This window comes from Budorcas taxicolor, chromosome 8 (genome assembly GCF_023091745.1).
Source record: "Budorcas taxicolor isolate Tak-1 chromosome 8, Takin1.1, whole genome shotgun sequence".
NCBI lineage: Eukaryota > Metazoa > Chordata > Mammalia > Artiodactyla > Bovidae > Budorcas > Budorcas taxicolor.
In genome coordinates, this window is record NC_068917.1 from 105,185,531 (window position 1) to 105,202,715 (window position 17,185).

The following is a 17,185-nucleotide window of genomic DNA, read 5'->3' on the forward strand; positions in this document are numbered from 1 at the left end:
GTGGTATAATGACAGAAACTGAGGAGGAGGGGCAGAAATGCAGGGTTGGTCAAGACTGAGAAATCTCTACATGTAACTTATGATGTAAAAAAGGAAAAAGATCGCATGTATAGTTGAGTAAATACTTGATAAAATCCAACATCCTTTAATTAAGAAACCCAGAACACATTTTTAACATAGTTAAAAGCTTACTAGGAACAAACATTTAACATGGTAATTTGTCAACTTGGCCATAAAATTAAGAATCAGAAAAAACTTTAGAAATGTAAGGGTAACAAAGAGGGATTTGTCTTCCCAAATATAAGAACATATTCAGCTACTGGGATTTTAAATGATTCAGTATTGTCAAATAGATACATAGAGCAGTGAATCAGAATATAAACTATAGAAATATATTCGAAAGCAAGGGAATTTTTGTGCTTTTGCAAAGGGATCATAATTCTCAACCAAAACCATATGAATTTTTAAATTCATTTGCATTTCTTAGGGAAATGGTCTCTTTCTCTGAGTATTTACACAGATGAATGCTATGGTCTTAAATTGGAGGATTTAGTCCTGTTACCAGTGCCCTGAAATTCAAGTCATCATGATACCTATTAAACCTTTTCCAGAGTTTCTAAAATATTTAGCTTTGTGAACAAAAATAGGTTACTCACATTCTCAGTTCCTGTCACTTATTCACCATCTCATCTGAAACAATTATTACCCTTTCAGTACTCATCATCTTCTTTCTTAAAAATGGAAGTCAGAATGGAGGGACTGTTAATAAGATATATATAGTAGTTTCACAATCTCATTCCCAGGAGCAAATATTTCACGATAATAAGAAAGACCTGTCCTGCCTTCCTAAGAATCAGTTAAGATATAAGAACTAATTTATGTATTACATAGCTATATATATAGCTGTATATTATGTAATTATATCTACACTTATTAAATAACTTACTACCACATTTAAATGTTTAAGATTTATCTACTATGCATAAAGAAAATAGGTCTTTGTCTGAATGTTTCATCTTTTATTACAAGCTTTAGAAGTATAGCAGTAATATAAACTAGAAGCTTTGTAAAATCTAGTAGTTTTGGAAACAAGTGGCCAGAGGTGAGGTCTTAGAATTGAACCAGGCGTGGAGGTTCCTCTGCATAGAATTCAGTTCAGTTCAGCGCTCAGTTGTGTCAGACTCCTTGTAACCCCACGGACTGTACAGCACGCAGACCTCCCTGTCCTTCACTGTCTCCTGGAGTTTGCTCAAACTCATGTCCATTGAGTTGGTGATACAATCCAACCATCTCATCCTCTCTCATTCTCTTCTCTTTCTGCCCTCAATCTTTCCCAGCTTCACGGTCTTTTCCAGTGAGTCAGCTCTTTGCAACAGGTGACCAAAGTATTAGAGTTTCAGCTTCAGCATCAGTCCTTCCAATGAATATTCAGGACTGATTTCCTTTAGGATTGACTGGTTTGATCTTCTTGTAGTCCCAGGGACTCTCAGGAGTCTTCTCCAACACCGCAGTTCAAAAGCATCAATTCTTTGGCACTTAGCCTTCTTTATGGTCCAACTCTCATATTCCTACATGACTAATGGAAAAACTGTTAACTTTGACTAGACAGACCTTTGTTGGCAAAATGATATCTCTACTTTTTAATATGCTGTCTAGGTTTGTCATCACTTCCTTTCAGGGAGCAAGCGTCTTTTAGTTTCATGGCTTCAGTCACCGTCCACAGTTATTTTGGAACCCAGGAAAATAAAGTCTATCACTGTTCCCATTTTTTCCTACATAGAGATGTGAAGAACATATTGGAGTCAAAGGTGACTTGTCGGGTTTGGACTTCATCCAGTGAAGGGATGGTAATGCCATTGATTGCAGTATGAATTTGGATGCTAATTATCAGGGTATGTACCTAATAACCAGATTTGTAGGGATGGATGAAAGCATCATCTGGTAAGTGAGTAATACAAGAAGAATGCTAGGACCACTGATAAATTATAATTTTAAAGGTGAAAAAAAAGATGATGCATCCCAGCAAAGAAAACTTAGAAAGTAACAAGGCAGTATCATGGAATCCAAGGAAAATTAGAGTTTCTAGTAAGGTGGGGAACAGCTCTGAGAGCCACTGAGAAGCTAAATGAGAGAACCGAGGAGTGTCGGCTGAAGTCGTTGACATGGGGTTACTGGTGACCTTGGTCAGAGCAGTTCCAGTGGTCAGTAGAGCAGCGGGTTCTTGCACAGTGTTCTCTGAAATCAGGTGTCAGCCTTCCTTTACCTCGCTTACCAAGACGGGGCTGTATTTTCAGCTTCTAGGACAGATTCTTCAATCTGTCAGGAGGATGAGGCCGTGTGAATTTAAAGACAGCTTTAGAATTGTTAACATCAGTCACTTTGAGATAGAATTTCAGTTTTTCTGTTTACTGTGCTTCTTTGAGTGGGCTGTAAAGCCTGAATCATCTTCTCAAATCATGTTCATTGATGGGAAAGCCACTTTAAAAATGCCACTGAGTAATACTACTAGTCAACACAGGGAACATTTTGAATGAATGGAATGCCATTGTAATTGTAATTAATTTTAGTCCTTTTCTAATAGTAGTAGACACTTATGCTTAGTATAAACTGCAGAAATTAAAATCATGAATAATTGGGAGTGATCAAGAATTTGGAGCTTTTTAATGGGTAAGTATTTTAGATACATTAATATTTTTAAAGCATTTTTGATATACTATCAGTACCAAATTATTGACTAAGGTTGAGGTATTTATTTTTCATAAGAGTAGAAATTTTATTTAAAATTATTTTTTAAATTACTTATTTTCCTGCTAAAGGCGTAACTGGCTTGTATGATATAAATGTGTGTTTTAAGTTAGGACTTAAAACTAAAAGAGTCAAAGAGACGGTAAACAGCATTTGTTAGGAGGAAGTAGGTGAACTATGGTGGAATGGGTTGGGTAAGAACTACTTCACATTGCTGCGTCTATTAGCCTGACCCTCTGTGGTGTTCTAGGATGTGGCAGGGTAGTTGCTAAGGGTGGTTTTATAAGGGGGGATTTCAGAACCTTTCTTAGGACCTTTGCTTATGCTTATCCTTCTGCCTGGTAATCTCTTCTTTCTTTTTGCCCCCTCCACCTTCATCTATGAATTCATACTAATCCTTCAGCTCTTAGTTTAGATCCCACTTTCTCAGGGAAGCTTTCACTGATTTCACAGACTAGAACAAGTTTCTCTGGTTTTACGCTCTGTTAGCACTCAATATCAAGGCTATATATTGTCACCCTGTTTATTTAGCTTATATGCAGAGTATATCATGAGAAACGCTGGGCTGGAAGAAGCACAAGCTGAAATCAAGATTGCTGAGAGAAATATCAATAACCTCAGATATGCAGATGACACCACCCTTATGGCACAAAGTGAAGAGGAACTTGCCTCTTGATGAAAGTGAAAGAGGAGAGTGAAAAAGTTGGCTTAAAGCCCAACATTCAGAATACTTAAGATCCTGGCATCTGGTCCCATCACTTCATGGGACATAGATGAAGAAACAGTGGACACAGTGGCTGACTTTATCTTTGGGGGCTCCAAAATCACTGCCGATGGCAATTGCGTCCATGAAATTAAAAGACGCTTACTCCTTGGAAGGAAAGTTATGACCAACCTAGATAGCATATTCAAAAGCAGAGACATTACTTTGCCAACAAAGGTCTGTCTAGTCAAGGCTATGGTTTTTCCAGGGGTCATGTATGGATGTGAGAGTTGGACTGTGAAGAAGGCTGAGTGCCAAAGAATTGATGCTTTTGAACTGTGGTGTTGGAGGAAACTATTGAGAGTCCCTTGGACTGCAGGGAGATACAACAGTCCATTCTGAAGGAGATCAGCCCTGGGATTTCTTTGGAAGGAATGATGACCAAGCTGAAACTCCAGTACTTTGGCCACCTCATGCGAAGAGTTGACTCATTGGAAAAGACTCTGATGCTGGGAGGGATTGGGGGCAGGAGGAGAAGGGGATGACAGAGGATGAGATGGCTGGATGGCATCACTGACTCGATGGATGTGAGTCTGCATGAACTCCGGCAGCTGGTGATAGACAGAGAGGCCTGGCATGCTGCAATTCATGGGATCGCAAAGAGTCAGACACAACTGAGCGACTGAACTGAACTGAACTGAGCACTCAATATATATGACTTTGCAAAATTTTTATCACAATTGCAACAGAAATATTTCATGTATGATTAGTTGTTTGTCCCCTCTCACCCTGCTACCCTGAGCTTTGTATAGTGACAGAGTATGACTGTCTTGCTCACTAGTATTCCTAGTGCCTGGTGGCCTAAGGTCATTCAGTATTGGTAGATAAAGGAAAGTCCAGAAGATTGCTCTTTAGAAACCCTGGGACTGAACTTTTAAGGTAGCTGCAGAGTAAGTCCTGTATCGAGTCTAAGGATCTATTTGCATGACTCCCAGCGATGTCAGGGTAACTGAACCTTGTTCTGTGTTGCTGCTCTGAATTTAGGAATGAACTTTGATGGGTCTGTGTTAATCTGAAGAGTCTGAGAAAGTTAAATGAGGAGCTCATTCTTGACCAAGCATACCGTGCTGTAGTGTTTTTTTTTTGTTGTTTTTTTGATCTCATCCTTCCATGAGTGTATGGCGCTGTATCTCATGTTCTCTGTGCAATATTCAGACCACCAAAATGGGGGGGAAAGCCCCTAATTTCAGTTGAACAGTTGTCAAGTAATTGTTCTGAGTGTTTTATAGTATGAAAAGTTTAATCCTCACAATAACAGTACGAAGTTGGTGGTGTTCTTTTTTCATTGGCCATGCTGTGAGGCATGTGGAATCTTAGTTTTCCGGACTAGGGATCAAACCCACACCCTCTGCAGTGAAAGCACCGAGTCTTAACCACTGGACCACCAGGGAAGTCCCTGAGGTTGATGCTATTCTTACTGTCATTTTACAGATCAGGTAACTGAGGTGCAGAGAAGTGAAGTAACTTGCCCAAGGTCAGTAGCTAGCAAGTGGTAGAGTCACCATGCACACTCAGGGATCTGGCAGTGGAGTGCCTGCTCTTAACCCCTGCGCTATCCCAGCCTACATGATATGTCCCTTTGTACACTTCCAGAATAGTCTGTGTACACAACTACTTTAGTTTTTTTTTTTTTTTTAATGTAAGATTGGTTTTGGACGAGGGTAGTTGGATTTCTAGAAAGTTTGATGTGACCTTCACTTAACCAGACTTATCCACAACTTCTACCAGTGAGGTGCTTTTTGGGAGACTTAGAAATCCCTTTATCTACATTAGTCACTGGAGAATGTTGCTGATTCTTTGCTTTGCACCTGAGTGACCTCAACTTCCTTTTGTATCTGTCTTCCTGTAATCCTTATTTTGATTTGCTGCGTCTCATCTCTCAGGTAATCTCAACATTGACGCTTGTCAGATGGTGTTTCTGCAGTGTCAGTTTAAGGTCATGCATTTAATTCCCTTTCATCTTGAATTCCTGCATAAAGAAGTAGAAACTGGGGAGGGAATGTGCACTACTGAGATAAAGGAAAATTAGCCATCAATTGCCAAAGTGACCGCTCCCCCGTCTTTTTCCCCAGCACCAAGACCAAATTTAAGTAAATCCCTAAATGAACTCAAAATCCTTGAGTTCAGAGTTCACCAGGCTAATGCTAATGTCATTTTGTATGTCCAGTTTTTATCCTCTATATTGTGATTGTGGAAAAATGTTCATAAATACTTTACATCATTCCTTTTATCCATCTTTTGATACTGATCTATATGTATAAAGTATAGAAATGGTATGGACCTAACAGAAGCAGAAGATATGAAGAAGAGGTGGCAAAAATACACAGAAGAACTATACAAAAAAGAGCTTCGCGACCCAGATAATCACAATGGTGTGATCACACGCCTAGTGCCAGACATCCTGGAATGAGAAGTCAAGTGGGCCTTAGGAAGCATCACTACAAACAAAGGTAGTGGAGGTGATGGAATTCCAGTTGTGCTATTTCAAATCCTAAAAAATGATGCTGTGAAAGTGCTGCACTCAGTATGCGAGCACATTTGGAAAACTGTGTGGCCGCAGGACTGGAAATGGTCAGTTTTTATTCCAATCCCTAAGAAAGGCAGTGCCAAAGAATGCTTAAACAATCACACAGTTGCACTCATCTCACATGCTAGCAAAGTAATGCTCAAAATTCTCCAAGCTAGGCTTTAACACTACATGAACCGTGAACTTCGGATGTTCAAGCTGGTTTTAGAGAAGGTAGAGGAACCAGAGATCAAATTGCCAACATCTGTTGGATCATCGAAAAAGCAAGAGAATTCCAGAAAAACATCTACTTCTGCTTTATTGACTGTGCCAGAGCCTTTGACTGTGTGGATCACAACAAACTGTGGGAAATTCTTCACGAGATGGGAATCCCAGACCACCTGACCTGCCTCTTGAGAAATCTGTATGCAGGTCAGGAAGCAACAGTTAGGACTGGACATGGAACAACAGACTGGTTCCAAATGGGGAGACAGGTATGTCAAGGCTGTATGTTGTCACCCTTCTTATTTAACTTATATGCAGAGTATATCATGAGAAACACTGGGCTGGAAGAAGCACAAGCTGGAATCAAGATTGCTGGGAGAAATATCAGTAACCTCAGATACTCAAATGACACCACCCTTATGGCAGAAAGCAAAGAGAACTAAAGAGCCTCTTGATGAAAATGAAAGAGGAGAGTGAAAAAATTGGCTTAAAGCTCAACATTTAGAAAACTAAGATCATGACATCCAGTCCCATCACTTCATGGGAAATAGATGGGGAAACAGTGGAAACAGTGAGAGACTGTATTTTTTTGGGCTCCAAAATCACTGCAGATGGTGACTGCAGCCATGAAATTAAAGATGCTTGCTCCTTGGAAGGAAAGTTATGACCAACATACTTAAGTTTAGACAGCATACTAAAAAGCAGAGACTAAAGTTCAGACAGCATACTAAAAAGCAGAGACATTACTTTGCCAACAAAGGTCCGTTTAGTCAAAGCTATGGTTTTTTCAGTAGTCATGTATGGATGTGAGAGTTGGATTATAAAGAAAGCTGAACACAGAAGAATTGATGCTTTTGAACTGTAGTGCTGGAGAAGTGTCTGGAGAGTCCCTTGGACTGCAAGGAGATCCAACCAGGCCATCCTAAAGGAAATCAGTCCTGAATATTCATTGGAAGGACTGATGCTGAAGCTGAAACTCCAGTACTTTGGCCATCTGATGTGAAGAACTGACTCATTTGCTGGGAAACTGACCCTGATGCTCGGAAAGATTGAAGGCTAGAAGAGAAGGGGACGACAGAGGATGAGATGGTCGGATGGCATCACGGACTCAATGGACATAGGTTTGAATAAACTCTCGGAGTTGGTGATGGACAGGGAGGCCTGATGTGCTACAGTCCATGGGATCGCAAAGAGTCAGACACAACTAAGCAACTGAACTGAACTATATGTATATTCAGTTGTTTATCTGATACCTCCCTTTAAAAGCACCTCAAAGTAACGTGGCATAAACCAAACTTTTTCTCAGTGGCCAAGTTCTTCCTTCCTTCTGCCCCCCAAATCTGATCTTTCATCTTCTGCATCTTAACTTGGTTTTCAAATCTGTCATTCTCATAAAATCCCTCCTACCACTATCCAGGGTGGGTTACCATTATATCTTACCTGAATTATTGCATTCTCTCTCCTATCTGGATCCTTATCTCCAGCTTGGCCCACTTCCAACTATTACCAGAATGATGATTCAAAAGTCACTTTCTTGTAATCGTAGAATACTTTTTTATCATCTCTATAATAAAGCCCAAAGTCGTTTTGTTTTGTTTTTTACATAGTCTAGAAAATCTTCTTGAACTGGCCCTTACCTGTTTTTTCAGATGCTTCTTGCACATTCTTCACTCCTTGTGGATCCCTCCTCAGATTCTTCGATTCAGCCGTACTGAACAAATTCCATTTTCTCAAACATCGTTCTTCTCTGTGTTTTCTGAACCTTCAAATGGGACGCTTTTCCTGCCTCTCACCCCACTAGCTTCTATGCACCCCTCTGTACGCAGCTTGCACATCATTAGGTAACTTTTCTTGACTCGTCTTGATCCAGATTAGATGCCCAAGCCTTGTGTTCCTGTAACACCATGTTCTGTCTCTTTGTAGCAGTTACTACCCTTGTGCAGTTTCTTGTTTTATCGTTTGGCTGGCCTCTGGACTAAGCTCTGTGACGATGCAGACTGTGTATCACCCTTTTCTTTCTAGGATGCAGCCAGTGCTTCACAATGCTTAATTGATACAGGTGACGTTTTGCATTTGGCTCAGAGAAGTAAGTTCAGTGAACAGTGAATCTCTCTGAAGGCACATATTTTATACTCTCACCCAAGAAACCTGACTAAAATGACTTTAAAAGTCAACTGAAATGGTTTTCAGTTTTCAAATTACCTTAACTCAGGTTGCAAAGTCAGATAAGGTATATTCTCTTCATAGAAAGGCATACTTGTCTACCTGGGAGATAAATTGGGAGATTTTTATGTGTAAATTGCATAGATTGTTCATGTTATGCTATTAATATCAGTGATTCCTGAGTCTATTACTTTTTAAAGGAAATGGAACAGATCATCACTTCTAACCTAAACATTTACTCTTCCTCTTCTGATATTTGTCTTGACTGAGAACAGATCTATTCTAGCTGGCCCTCAGGATAGAAACCTGGAAATTATTCTAGCGTCTCTTTTCACCCTTGTTCCTCAAAAGCAGTTCATCCCCAGTTGCTGCCTGTTATCTTCTAACAGATCTGTACTCTCTTTCTCTTTGTTTTTAATTCCTTAGGCTTCTGGTTTAGACTTCTAAGATTAGCCTCCTCTGCCCCTTGCTACCTTTTAATCTACCTCAGAAATGATCTTTATACAAGTTTCGCCCATATATTTCTTTCTGGTTTAGGTCCTTCACAAGGTAAACTCTCAAGCTCTTTGATCATCATGCTTTTGCCCCTGCATTATTCTGCAGTTTAATCTTTTTCCATTGTTTTCATCTTATATATCACAAGCCAGTAATAACTGAATCCTTATAGATAGATAGTAGTAGATAGTGAAGTCACTCAGTCGTGTCCGACTCTTTGCGAGTCCACGGACAGTAGCCAACCAGCCTCCTCCGTCCATGGGATTTTCCAGGCAAGAATACTGGAGTGGGTTGCCATCTCCTTCTCCAGGGGATCTTCCCAACCCAGGGATTGAACCCAGGTCTCCCGCATTGTAGGCAGACACTTTACTGTCTGAGCCACCAGGGAAGTCACAACTGAATCCTTATAGTTCCTTAAAATCACCATATTGTTGCAAGTCACTGTGCCTTTGTGTAGAATCTCTTTTGGGAAGCAAATCCTGACTTCCTTTGCATTCCTCAGCCAAGAAGTAGAATTAATCATTATCCCCATACTTGAAACATTTACTTACATTGTATTATAGTCTATTAATTAATTGACTTACATAGTGTGCTATTAAACTCTGAACTTCTAGAAGTTAGGAACACTAGTTTTGTGTATTTTTTTTGAATGGTTCACACAGTGTGCATTAGTTTCTCAGGGCTGCCTAGCAAAGTACCACAAACTGGGTGGCATTGAAAAAACCCACATTTATTGTCCCACAGTTCTGGAGGCTAGAAGTCCCAAACCAAGATGCTGGCAGGACCACGTTCCTTTTGAAAACTACAGGGACTCTTTGCTCTTCCATCTTCTTTCTGGTGGCTTGCTAGCAGGTTTTGGTATCCCTTGGCTTGCTGCTGCGTAACAGCAATCTCTGCCTTCACTGTCACATGGCTTTCTCCATATGTATCTGTCTTCTTACAAGGACACCAGTCATGTCAGATTAGGGGCTTATGCTACCTCTCTATGACCTCATCGAAACTTAACTGTTTCTCAACTGTCATCTGCAATGACCCTATTTCCAAGTAAGATGATTCTGAGGTAGTGGGAGTTAGGACTAAAATATATATTTGGAAGGGGATACAACTTACTCCAGTGTTTAGCTTATAAGTATTCAGTAGATATGTACTGAATTGAAATATAAATGAAATGTAGGTTAAACATTCATGGTATATAATTAAAATATTTTTAGTGTGATTTTCAAAATTACTATGTACAAAGTATCTTTGAGATTTATCTATTTCCAGAAATTACATAATAGTTACATGGTACTTGTGACATTTGAAAATTAATAAATATACTATATTAAAAGTAAAAGCAAGTATTATATTCTCCAAATTCTTTATTTTTAAGTCCACTTTTAATGTCTGTATTAATTTATATAATTTACATGTAAAAGTTTTAAAACAATAGATGTATTTTAAATTTGGAAAGCACATTGTAGGCCTCAATAGCAGTAAATACCCTGTATCCTTTACTCTGTTTTAAGTTGTACCTCCTTTCTGCACACTATTGTACATTAATGTTGTAGCTTTTTTCTTCAGATTTTTTTTTTGTAAAATCTCTGTTGTTTAAGTAGTTTTCCATATTTAACGTATATAATAAATTGTATCCTTTAATGGGAATATGGAAAAATTAAGCTTATGTGATCTACTTCTTAGGTTCGAAGAGTCCTAGTTAGTGGGCAAACAAAATAGAAAGCTATGTCATCCTCAGTAAATAAGAAAACACAGAGTAACCTTATTTCTGTTTTTTTGTTTTTAAAGAGCCAGTACTTCCCATTTTTTGTTTTATTTTCTTTTATTTCTGGGTTTTTAAGTCACTGATCTGTTAGTTTAGTGACATCATCAGAACTTTTTAGACCATACCCAAGTTTCCTTTGCATTGAATGTTACTCAGGGGAACTCTTGAAAGAAGTAACTGTGTTAAGTGTGTTTAAGTTTAATGGATCTCTTCTCTATCCCTGCTAAGGCCTAATAGTTACATTCCATTAACAACTGATGTAGTAAAACTTACTAGAAATTTTTTATGGCTAGTGCTTTTTGCATCCGAAGAAACTTTTGCCTACTCCAAGTTTACAAAGTTGGTCTATGATTTCTTCTCAGAGTTTTCTAGTTTTAGGTTTTAGATTTAGATCTCTGATCCATTTTGAGTTGATTTTTATGTGTAGTGTAACTGAAGGTTGATTTTTTAAAAAATTGATATCCAGTTGATCTAACACTATTTGTTGGAAAGATTTTCCTTTCCTATTGAATTATCTTTACAGTTTTGTCAAAAATCAGTTGACCAAATATGTGTGGGTCTGTTTTTAGATACTTACTCAGTTCCATTGATGTATGTGTCTTTTCTTTTGTCAGTACCCCCATGATCTTGATTACTGAGCTGGAAATCATTTTAAGTCTTGAAATCAGGTAGAGTGAGTCTTCCAACTTTATTCTTGGAATTTTGCTTATCCTAAGCTATTTGTATTTCCATGTAAATTTTAGAATCAGCTTGGCATTTTCTACTTGAAATGTCAGGTAGAATTTTCATTGGGATTCTATTGAATGTGTAGATCACTTCAGGATTGAATTGATCCTGAATTGATTGATTTTGAATTGATCCTAGGAATATTGTAATCTCCCAATCTACAAACATGGTATATATCTCTATTTATTTAGGTCATGTTTAATTTCTCTCAGTAGCGTTTTGTAGTTTTCAGTATGAAAGTCTTGGATTTATTCCTAAGTATTTAATATATTGGCTTCCCAGATGGCTCACTGGTTAAGAATCCGCCTGCAACACAGGAGACTCGGATTCAGTCCCTGATTGGGAAGATCCCCCGGAGAAGGAAATGGCAGCCTACTCCAGTATTCTTGCCTGAGAAATCCCATGGATGGAGGCGCCTGGTAGACTACAGTTAATGGAGTTGCCCTAGTTGGACTTACTGACTAGCGACTTAGCAGCTAAACTACCACCACATTTAATGGTGTTAAAATAACAGATCCTTTGAAAGGTTCACTACCTCATAAAGAGAGAGACTGCAACAACTGTGGGGTGATTGTTATAACCAAAGTCAAGTGAAAGCCAACTAGATATTCACAGTGTTTGACTGGTAGCCCACTTTGTCAGGCTTTGGAAAAGTGACAATTTTTTTTATACCATTTTTTTTCTACAAAAAATTTCGTTCAAACTTTTGAAAAAAATATTTTCATGAATCTTCTTTATACCTAGTGCTAGTTTAAGTTATTTTTTATCATAATGTTACTTAAGTATGTGTATACATAAAATACATGCTTATAGTTCTGATAAAGCTATAAATCAGAAAAGATACACAAATTCAACTAAGTAAAACTATAAAACCAGCATAGGCTCAAGGTAACAACATTTATGTGCTAGAGGACTAGACTTGAGATAGTATTTTTCTACTATTACATTGCTGGAAGCAGTATAGTGTATTAATTAAGAGACGGGCTCTAGAGTTAAGACTGAAGTTCAGATTTTGGCTCTAACATTATTTTTCCCAAGATGATAAGTTACCTAACTTATTAGGATTTTTGATAGAATTCTTGACATGTCAAGTCCTAGAGTAGTGCCTGGCAATCAATAATTGCTCAGTAAATATTAACTATAACAATTGTTTTATATTGTCATTCTGAAACCTAATGATTAATGTTAGGTTGGATGGTAGCAAGTCTGATTCTATGTTTAATATGTTTCTGATTTTGGCTTTAACAATATGAATACTAATGCGTAGAATGTCTGCTTACCTAAGTTAACATACAGTATGGTGATAATAACTTTATAGCTTTGCTGATTTAGGATAATCAGATCTCATACTTAACTTAGACTCTGCTAGGCAGGCCTCCTTGAGGTTCATTTTTTAATGAGGTGTCCCATAATCTGTAACACTGAGTGTCTAATCCAATCATCCATCACCCATATAAGATTTGGGAAAATCTTTCCTGAAGTTATTTTGAATTCTTGAAAATACAGAAAAAGCATTATTTTTGAGCATAGAGCTTGTCATCAGACTGCTGATGGAAATCAGTATATTCTAGAAACTATAGTTCATCCTTGAACTGCTTCTGGGTTAATCTGTATATAATTTATAGTAGGAGCTCAATATCTTTGGTTCCTCAACAACCATGGATTCAATCAACCATTGACTGTGTAGTACCGTAGTACTACTTACTGTTGAAAAATACCAGTGTATAGGTACACCTGCACAGTTCAAATCCACATTGTTCAAGAGCTAGCTGTACTTATTCTCAGTAGTTTGAAAATACCTTGATTGCCTTATTTTTGATTCTCTTTTGTATAAACCTAGAATATATTGTAGTATATTGATAGCTATTCCTTGTCAGCTTAGACTCAGTTCATTTAAGTACCTTAAATATTAGCTAATTATGTTCTCATAACTACCAGTTAACATTGGTTGCCTGGTTAAATTATATTAATAGTAATACTGGAAAAATATTTTCATGTTATGGTACTTAAGAAAAGTTTAAGAGCCTCTTCATGAGATTGCAAGTGAGTTTCAGAATGTAATAAAAATGACTTATTATTACTACCTGTTGTTCTTAAAGTTGATGATTATTATAGAATTAAGTGGCTAAGCTTTTAATAAAATATAAAATTTTATCCACTTTGCCTTTTAATTATAATTTTTTTCTGGCTGTGGGTCTTTAGCAAACATACTATTTAACTTCTGTATGGTAACTTTTACCTGGACAGTAAGTACTTTTGACTTCCACAGCCATATACAGTTTTGTATTTTGATTCTGCCACATTTTTACAGTTTGAACTGTTATCATTTAAATACGGTGCCATAATGTATATGGTTTTTTTCCTATGAGCATGTATCATTTACTTCTTTTCTCGTTAGTTTGTGACATTTAAAGAGGTATATTGCTTCACCATCACATATGCCATTTCAGTTCGGTTCAGTCACTCAGTCGTATCCAACCCTTTGCAACCCCATGGACTGCAGCACACCAGGCATCCCTGTCCATCACCAACTCCCAGAGCTTGCTCAGACTGATATCCATCGAGTCGGTGATGCCATCCAGCCATTTCATCCTCTGTCGTCCCCTTCTCCTCCTGCCTTCAGTCTTTCTCAGCATCAGGGTCTTTTTCTAATGAGTCAGGTTTTTGCATCAGGTGACCAAAGTATTAGAGTTTCAGCATCAGTCCTTCCAATATGCCATTTTCCTGATGTCAAATCATAATACTTTTCATTTGGCAATTATTAATGCCGAAAAGTAGTTTTGTATTTATACCTGGTAAAAAAGAATGCATCATGAACAGATTTCCCAACCAATGAAAGTTGAATGATGTCACTTTCGGTGATTATGGGCACTGATGTGAGTATAGATAGATACAAAGGCAAAGCAGAACTAAAATTACAAGGCAATACTTAGATATAAGATTTATGAATCATTTAAATATGATTCATAATATGCTTATATTAATTGTGTTTTATTCTGATAAAAATGAAAAGGGTTAACATTATGACATAAAATTATAGCCCTCCCAGGTTCATTTGTTGAATCCAGTCTGAGAAACAATTGTGCTGGAGTATAGTGCAAAGAAAAAGAGATTCTGCTGTAAGGTTTCCAAAACCAGAGATGAATATTCTTTATTTGTGTTAGTAGTTGAGTTTAGCTTTGTATAATCAAATACTCTGTGGCAGTGACTTAAGCTAGATCAGGGTTTAACCTTTCCCCTTACGTTACAAGGAATCTAAGGCAGTTTGGAGCTGATGCAGTGGCTCCATCGTATTACCAAGCTCCTCTGGCTATTTCCCGTCCTTAAGTCCTTAATTCCTGTTTCTTAGATGACCTCTGGGGGCCCAGCCATCACGTCCTTGTTCCCAGAAGGAAGAAAGGAAAGGACAAAGGGAGAAAGGCAAAAACCGGACAAGTCTGTATTTCTGAGGCCTTTGGCAGAAGCCCCACCCAGTGACTTCCGTTTGCTTGTCATTGGCTAGAACTGTGTCATATGATATTTTTCATATCAAAGGAAGCTGGGAAATATGTTTTAGGTGAGCATATTGCTGCCCCAACATACTGGGACTCTGTAATAAATAAGAGAGAATGGATATTCTGGGTAGGCAAATAGAAGTCTCTGCCACACTAACCAAGCAGGTATGTTAAGAAAGCTCAAAAAACAAATACCTGCACCTCCCCCAGTCTCTCTTTTATCTGCATTTCTACTTTAAAGTTATATGAAAGGAATATAAATGAAATAAGATCCTAAATTGCTAGATCATGAAAGAAGCATAAAGATCATAGTCCTGTCATTTTAGACTTAGAGATAATTAGTGAATTATTAGAGGCCAAAGACATAAGTTCCAGAATGAAAATTTGAAGTTCTTGACTCCCACACCAGTCCCTGTTCTTTTGATTTGTTGTGTCTGTGTGCTCAAACGCTCAGTTGTGTCCGACTCTTTGCGACCCCGTGGACTGTAGCCCTCCAGGCTCCTCTGTCCAAGGGATTCTCCCAGCAAGAACACCAGAATGGTTGCCATTTCCACCTCCAGGGGATCTTCCCAGTTTGTGCTGCTTCATAAAATCTGGTTGTTCATGTATTATTCTCCTACATACACAAGACAGCTGTGTTTCTGTTTACACCCTTGGGGAGAAAGTCCTCTTATCCCTTAAATGATTACAATAAAAGTCATAGGGAATTTCATGTTTCTTATTTGAGGGTCTTATATGTTCAGTTTGTTAGTGTGGATGGTGCTTCCAGTATTTATATATTTATTCATTCACTCTTCATTCATATTTTCAACATCTACAATAGATTATGAGATCTCAAGCACAACCATATCTTATTAGTTTCTGTATCCCTAAGTAGGTCCTCATTGATGAATGAAAAATTGTGTCATAGTCCCTGTCCTCAGGTAATCCTTAGGCAAGTCTGGGAGATGGATAAGAAAGTCAGTGATAATGGTACAGTAAAGGCCCCGTTCTTTGAGATGATGGAAGTACAGGAAGAGAATTAAAATCTCTGAAGCACAAAGAGGGTCTAGAATGACTTCAACAGGAGGTAGTCCTGAGGTCATCCCTGAGTGGGTTTCCCAGGTAAAGAAGGAAGGCGGCTGCATATCGAGGCAAAGAAGGATTTTAGCGGCCCAGAGCCAGTGAGAAACTGTGTTTAGGGAGGAGGAGGCCACAAGGAATGCACGAGAAGGCCATAGTAGAAAATGAGGCTTGGGACGTTGACTGTGGCCATGGCTGTATTAGAGAGGCTGTCGCACACATGTTACGAAACACGTTAAAGGGTTTGAGTTTACCAGACTCTGCTGATGGTGTGCCATGGACGCAGGGCAGAGAATAGAGGCTCAGGTGCACCCTTCCGGATGGTCACGTGGCCTTGCCATTGGACCGTGGCACCTTAGTACAGAGCCCACTACCAGCGAGGTGCCTCCTGTTACTCCAGCTGCAGATGACCAGGGCACACACATCCAGATCCTTCTTCCTTCTTGCTGGTTCTTCCCAGGGTCTTCCTTTTGACAGAGCCTTGTTAGACGTTTCCAATCACACACGGATTCCGTCTGTACCTTTTTTCCCTTTTTTTGCCTGTTATGTTGTCCTTACTCTTACCCAGTCAAGGACCCGTAACAAGTATCCTTTTTGACCTCTGTCCAATAAAGAATGATTTATTTCTATTTGGTAGTTGGTTATATACCAACTTGTGTGTATAGGAACCTAAGATGGTAAAATAGACTGGATGAGTCTTTTTACCTCTGAATTGTGAGATAAAGGCAGTGTTTCAGGAATTTCAGACAGCAAGAAGATGGGAGGCCTGCTCCTAAGACTTGGTTAGGGTCTGGCACCTGGCCTACCCATCCTTGCTTCTGGTCTGCAGCCTGCCTGTACCCCATCCCAGCAGGGGCCTCTAGTGGCTCTCCTTTCAGTCTGTTTTCCCTTCTCTGTTAAAAGATTTTTCTTCCCCACATCTCAGATTTAGCCCCACATTTCCTTCAGGGACTCCCAGTAATGTCATTTGTTTTCTGGTATCCAGCAGAATACAGCCAGACTTCCCGTCTCTCCTGTCCATCCTAGAATGGATCTTAGCCTTTGTTGACTCTTCCTCTAGTGATGGAGTTTATGGTGGTGGAAGGTGAAATTGGAAGTTCATCCTCCTGGTTAATTGACCCTGTCTCTCTGTAACTTTGAAAGTAAAATGTGCTATGAAAAAGTTCACCTCTTTTTTATTGCTTGTTTTTTTTTTTTTTCCACTTGCCTGCAGTGCAGGAGACCCAGGTTTGATCCCTGGGTTG

General features: G+C 38.7%; 1 protein-coding gene across 2 annotated transcripts in view; it reads left to right on the forward strand.

Annotated features, from left to right (window-relative positions):
- SNX30 (sorting nexin family member 30) overlaps positions 1–17,185 on the forward strand; it is a 255,807-nt gene that overhangs the window by 7,923 nt on the left and 230,699 nt on the right. For both annotated transcript variants that reach the window (XM_052644584.1, XM_052644585.1), the window contains exon 2: positions 11,274–11,327. The gene's annotated coding sequence lies outside the window, so the exon portion shown is untranslated. The remainder of the gene's footprint in view (positions 1–11,273; positions 11,328–17,185) is intronic.